Consider the following 6,000-nt stretch of genomic DNA (forward strand, 5'->3'; position numbering starts at 1 on the left):
CCATCCCAAACGTGATCACTAAAGCTGAGGTGCTAGAGGGGCTTGTGCCTCTGAACTGGGCCCGTGCAGGGAGAGCCTGGCACGGAGAGCCTGGGCACGCAAGCGACGGGCAGCGCCGCAGCACCCGGCTGCCGCCGCTATCCAAGGCAGGGGAAGGCTGCTGGGGAGACACCTTGCTGGCCACAGCTTGCGGGTCTGCCTGCGGCTCTGGGGACACTGGGGGCTGCTCTGGGTGGGCTGTGTTGTTCTGTAGGCAGACTGACAGTGCTGCTTGTTTTATTCAGATGGCAGCACCTTGTTGTGACGCCCACGTGTATGGTCAGAGCACCTGAGGCAAAGCTCAGCATCAACAAGGCAACCTGCATAGGCAGCCAGTGCGCTGACTGGGGCTGTGGGATGGCTCTGAGCTCTGGCTGCAAGCCTTGGAGGAGATGTGGTAGAGAAGGGAACTGCTAGGAAAACCTGTCTCCCTTTGCTTGTTAATGAATTGAAGCGAAAACAGAGCAAACTGGGGCTGCAAAGATGAATCTGCAGAAAGTTCCCTGCTTCCTGTGGAACGGCACTCTTAACAGAATCATGTGAAAAGGAATAAAGCTCTTCTTGGTGTATAGTAAACCTGTACCATAGTTTTTACAAATTGTGAACTTGTGTAATAGTATAATAGGAGATATTGTTGAATTTCTAACTGTTTATACATTTAAATTCATATATGTAATGTTTGTTTTATTGATTACAATCTGAATTTCTAAGATGCATGTTGACCTTTTTGCAATAAAGATACACTATGGAATGGTTCAAAATTTAGAAAAGACAAAGAAAATCCTAACTTAAAAAAAGATTGGACAGCAGAACCATTCAAAACTTACAACAATCACAAAAGGAGCCTTGTCACTTTTTTGAGGTGTTTATTTGTACAGAATAGGGGCAGGTTCATGGAGCCAGGAGGAAAATCTCTGTGTGGGGTGTGTGTGTGTGTGGAGGGGGCAGCACTTGGGAATAGTTCTGAGTAAGGGGGTGGGATTGCTGGTGGAGGGTCTGGGGGTGGGGGGGTATCCAGGGAAGGCTGTGGAACATTTTGGGAAGGTCTCAAAGTGTAGCAGAAAACAGATGATTCAGGGACCCTTCAGAGTCCCCAGCACCATCTGCAGTCCCCCAGACCAGCCGTGCCCGGTGCGAGTTCCAACCCTCTGCCCCTGATCTGAGCCCTGAGAGGTCGGTGCTGGCTTGGTGCTCACCCTCTGCTGCTCCCCACAGCCTGCTGCCCCCTTTTCCATCCCCTGTGTCTTTCAGGGATGTGTTTGTGTGTGACCCAAGCTTTGTAAGTGCCTCTTGTCCTGTTTCCTTACCCAGCTGTGAGCATGCTGTGGTGAGATCCCTTGGCTTTAGAACAGACCAGGAATTGTACAAGGCTGGGAATTTCTCCTTCCTCCTTTCCTCCCTGCATCCCGGTCTGAGGAGCAGGGAACTCGCTGGTCTGTGCAGTAGCTGTGTGTGTCGCTGTGGCCCTCAGTGGCCCTGCAGCGTGCAGGGGTCCCAGCACAGCAAACCTGGGGCCTCGGGGCGTCCTGTCCAACCCCCAGCCCCAGTTCCCACAGCCCCCAACTGCTCGGTCTGTGGGATGCAGTGAGCTGCTTGGGGAGGTGGCGCCTGGCACAGAGCAGGCAGTGAAGGGCACCCAGAGCTGTGTGACCAGCCAGAGCTGCAGCCTCTTCAATAACATCACCAGAGCCACAGGGGAGCACAGCCCATCAGCACCAACCGTCCCGGGCTGGCGTGGGCACCGTGCTGGCATCATGCACACTCCAGCCAGTGACCCTGATGCAGCCGTCGGTGTGACATGCACAGTCAAACCCTGACTGTGGAAGGGATGAGTTTAACATCCAGCGACAGGACTTCATCCCGATCCCCTCTGACTGTTACATTTTAATTTCAAAGTTTAATGAAGCTTCCAGGGAGCATTAATGGAGCGGGGATGTGAAGGCAGCACAGCTGGATAATTTGAGAACTACAGGGCACAGCAGCACCCAAGAGCTTCCCAAGGTCTGTGCTCCCTCCCTTTGTCCTGTGCTTGGATTCTTGTTCCCTTTTGCCTCAAGCCCTGAATGTTCCCTAGGAAGGGCTGCAGCCAGGCAGGACCATCCCCTAGCTTCTTCCCGGCAGCTTGGTCAGCCACAGCTGAGGATGTGCTGGGGGTACCCAGGTCTGTCTGGCAGCGATCGATCCTGGATTCCTGATGGAGACGTGCAAACTGAGGGCAAGACTTGGGGGGAGTCAGGCAAAGCGTCGGTGCTGCTTTTCTCCATCCTCCCAGGATTGCCCTGACAAAGATACAGCTGTTTGACTTGTTGATTAGCAAAAACATTAGCAGACCTACTGTTTCAGGGCATGAATAATTAATGTTTGTTCCTCATTAATTTCTTGTGCAACAGAGTCCTGTTGGACTACATTTAGATGTATTTGTAGCATCAGGAGCAAATATAACAAGAAAGAGATGCCTGGCAGATGAGTGCCCTGTTGTGCACAGACAGCCCCCCTGGTCCTGCTACCCCATCAGGAGGGGGGCGGGTTTATTTCTAACGGGTCCTTTGTTACAATTTCAATTTCAGGGAACAAAACAAGAAGCAAGTTCCACAATTCAGGCACATCACAGAGGAGTACAGGGCAGAGCTCCCCTCTAGCACGACCCGTCCTGCGTTCCCGGGAGCTGGAGCCAAGACCCTGTTTGCTGAAGACTCCGAGCGAAGAGGCAGCAGCTTCCCAACGCTCCGGCTGGGTGATGGGCTCTTTGCTCTGTCCCTGTTTAACAGGTGTTGCAGCGCTGCCGCGGGGCTCCGGCGCTTCCCGCTCTCTAACAGAGCCTGGTGCTTCCTGAGCCCAAAGGATTTTTAGTTTCGGTGCTGGCTTCACCCCCCCTCAGCCTGGTGGGGCTGCCCAGACCCTGCCCAAGGCTTTGCTCTCCACGAGCTGTTCCCTGCAGCTGGACGTGTGTCCATCCCTGCTTTACAGGTGATGAGAGCGAGCGCTTCAAATTTAACCTGAGGCAACATGCAAACCCCTGGTCCTCCCATTCCTCCCCTGGGAAGGAAGCTGGGCAGCTGTATCCTCACCGAGGCAAAGAGCTGGGAGCGATGGAGTCCCGAGCTGGGACCTGCACTGCTGCTTCAGCACCCCAGCACAGGGCGAGCGTGTGGCTGTTCGGTTCCCTGCCCAGAGGCTCCCTGCCCAGCCTGTCCCACACACTGCGGGCACAAGGTGGGACCAGCGAAAGACAAACTGTGGAAGAGAAATAAGTGGGATGAAAGCACATGGGGCAAAAATCTCCCTGTCCGAGTCAGAGAGGCTGCTGTGCTGCTGTTAAAGCATCTGCACCCAGATGCGCAGCTGACACAGGCTGCCCCAAACCCATGTGCTCTGGGCAACACTCGACAGGTTCCGAGCTGTCCTCACTGTCAGAGCCCTCTCCTCTGAAGGCCTGGCACGCTGCAGCCCCACCACCGTGCCAGGGCTCCTGTAACTTAGCAACTTTCTTTGGGCTTTGTCAGGTTGGGCTCTTCAATCTCCTTAATGAATAAGAGAATCAAGCCAGGTAATTGATGCACTCCGTTTAGCTGATGAATAATTGACTGTCTGGGTAACCCTAGATACCCCCGGAGCAGCGGAACAGCCGGATCGTGCCGGGTGCAGGGTGGGTCGCGCTGGGAGGGTACCGGGCATGCGCCACACACCCCCGGCACCTCCCGAAGTCAGCACTCAGCACCTTCACATGGCACCAGGCAGGTTGTGGGAACGGGCTGCACCCCGGGAATGGAGCTTCCTGTCTCAGCTCCTGTCCCAGACACACAGCAAAGGCAGATGTGGGGGGGGGTGCAAGGGAAACCCCCCTCCTGGGGCTGTGGGGAAAAGGAGAGTGTCCCTGTGTTGGGGTACCAGCCTGCCTGGGGCTGCTCCCGGGGCTGGGGAGGTGAGGTGCTGCAGCAGCCTGTCCCAGAGGAGCCAGACGTGCACCAACAGCACCTGGGGGAGGTGTAACAGGGCGAGTTCATGACTGTGACACCCAGCGCTGGCTGCAGCATTAGCACCAAGTGTGTGTCCCATAACACACACTCACACTTCAGGCTTCTCATGAGTCCTGGCAAAGCCTCTACTACATCATTTCTGAAGTAAATTTAAATAATCCAATGAAACCAAAACCCTGTTGACAACACACTGACTGTGATGGGCTTCCAGTGAAATTCCGAGTAAGACCAGAATATTTTGCTCTGTTGGGAAGATGGATAGCAGTCTCTGGATTGGGACAAAGAGTGAAAATAGCACACGCTTTTAATCTGACTTTTACCTTCAGATTTTCAGTGAGTCACTGCTGATGTTTCAGCTGGGTATGGGTTCAGTGGCTTTTTTCTTTCAGAAATGCCATTAATTATTCAGCAGTCGGTGAATGATCTCTGAAATCTATTGCGGTGACACCTTTGAGTCTGCTGATAGTTTCTGATGGCAAACCATCTGGGCTCTTTTAACTTGTTATTGTTTATCCTTTGGACTTCTCCCCTCTGTTCGGAAGGTGTAACGTCAGTAGACAGGGCCAGGAACATCAATATTTTACAGCTTTAATTAAAGGGAGCTCGGCAGCTACATTACCCAGCCTGGCTTCTTTCAAAGCGGCTTCTTCAGGAGGGGAGGCAAAGCCTGTGCGAGGAACCGGCAGGCAGGGACGGTGCTCCTGGGGTGAGCGGTGACAGGAGACAGGGCTGAGCTGCGGCACCAGCCCCGAAACGAGCTCCGTACCCCGACGCGATCGGCGTGTGTGTCGCACACGAGAAGGGGGAAGGGGATGTCTGAGCTCCCCGACGTCTCCTCCGTGCTTGAAAGGGAAGGAAGCGATAGCAGAGAGAGAGAAAAAACCCAAAGGAAACCCAGACAAGGAACCGCCCGGTGGGAATGCTGCCGGGCCGGGGCCGGGGCCGGGGCCGGGGCTGGGGCTGGGGAGGTGGGCGCTCTGCAGCGGCTCCCCGTGTGCATCCCCCGCGTTATGCTCCCTGCCCGAGCAGCGCTAAATGCGGGGAGGGCTAAAACCAAAACAAAGGCCTGAAACATACCCCTCTATTAATTACTTCCAGCGCAGCAGGGCCGCCTCTAAACACGGTGCCGCTTCAGATAAAACTTTCATGCCGCTATTTAGGGCCCCTGAAATATAAATGATTTCCTTTAAATGTTTTATCATAAATCAGAGCACGGAGCCGCTGACAACGCGCCGCTCCCCGACGGGGACGGGCTGCTCCGCCCGCTCCGGGGAGGGGGCAGCGGGGAGCGGGGCGGCCAGGGAGCCCTCGGCCCCCGGCGCTGCCCGCCCGGCCCCGGCCCCCGCCCCCGGTGCCGGGCGGCTGCTGCGGGAGCGCTGACCCGGTGCTGGACCGGCCGGCGGCACCTGCCCGAGCCCCGTTACCTGCTCGCAGCCAGCGGCCCCAGAGCCCGGGTAGAGCAGCCCAGCACACTGCGCCCCAGGTCACCCCACCAGCTCCCACACACAAGCACTTCCCTCCGCAGGGTCTCCCTGCGCCGTGTCCCACCAGCTCAGCCTGCGCCCTGCACCCCGCGGGGAGGGGGCAGCTCTCCAAGCTGTGCCAGACTGGGAGTCTGTCCTTCGGGAGGGACTCCCTTGGCGCTGCATTGCCACCTGCCTTGAGACACAGAGGCGAGGTGCGAGTGTCTTTGGTGCGTGTTTCGTGGCCGAACGGTGTTTTGCGGCACAGGTACCGCTCCGTTCCTCTGGCCACCACATCACAGCCAGGAAACCGAGAGCAGCTCCTCCGGCTCTCTCTCTGCTTCTGTTTTATTTACATTTCTTGGGAAATTTAATTATAGGGGTAGAATTTATTGTTGTTTAACACACAACTTCCCAGCACCGAGCTTTGCTGGCAGCCCTGCCCGCAGCCCCCACCAGCAGATGGGTTTTCCTTCCCAGTCCCATCCCAGCGCATCCCGGCCGGGCGGATGCCCACAGAC

The sequence above is a fragment of the Gallinula chloropus genome, assembly GCF_964237585.1.
Source record: "Gallinula chloropus genome assembly, chromosome: 10".
NCBI lineage: Eukaryota > Metazoa > Chordata > Aves > Gruiformes > Rallidae > Gallinula > Gallinula chloropus.